The sequence below is a fragment of the Giraffa tippelskirchi genome, chromosome 2, assembly GCF_054371585.1.
Source record: "Giraffa tippelskirchi isolate mGirTip1 chromosome 2, T2T-mGirTip1v1.2.pri, whole genome shotgun sequence".
Taxonomy (NCBI): Eukaryota; Metazoa; Chordata; class Mammalia; order Artiodactyla; family Giraffidae; genus Giraffa; species Giraffa tippelskirchi.
In genome coordinates this window covers 6,834,261-6,835,090 of record NC_137276.1, presented here as the reverse complement: position 1 = coordinate 6,835,090, position 830 = coordinate 6,834,261, and positions in this window count along the sequence as shown.

Genomic DNA, 830 nt, shown 5'->3' with positions numbered 1-830 from the left:
TTAGAGACTGCAGGGCATGCTCACATTTGGTGAACATAATACTCGGGAAAAATTCTAATTATTGGCATTTCGCTCCTTGGTCCAGCTGCTAAGGCTGCATAAAAGTTTACCCCAAAATATAAACAACCATTTGGTGAGTAAAGAATTCAGGAAGGGGATGGTTTCTCTAGGGTCTTGTGAAAAGACCTAGAGCTGGTAACATCTGAAGGTGTCTCCATTCGGAGCTGAGGGTGGAGGCTGGCTGCAGGCTGGGGTCTCAGGTCCTTCCACACTGGGCTCTTCACGAGGGCCAGTTTGGGCTTCTTCAGAGTGCAGAAGTCAACCCTGAACATTCATTGGAAGGACTGATGCTGAATCTGGAGCTCCAATACTTTGGCCACCTGATGCAAAGAACTGACTCACTGGAAAAGACCTTGATGTTAGGAAAGAATGAAGGCGGGAGGAGAAGGGGACGACAGAGGATGAGATGGTTGGATGGCATCACTGACACAATGGACGTGAGTCTGAGTAAGCTCTGGGAGGTGGTGATGGACACGGAAGCCTGTCATGCTGCAGTCCGTGGGGTTGCAAAGAGTCAGACACGACTGAGCGAGTGAGCAACAACCACAGAGTACAGTGTCCCGAGGGAGACAGAGAGAGAATGGCAGGCAGAAGCTCATTCTTATGACCTAGCCTCAGAGGTCAGATATGGTCACGTCCACTCATTCTATCTGTCACCAGGAGCCAGCCCTGATTCAATATGAGAAGGGCCAGCATATTGTCCCCTGAATGGGCATGTAAACAGTGATGCACGGATCTTTGGGGACCGTCTTGGAGACTGACTGCATACA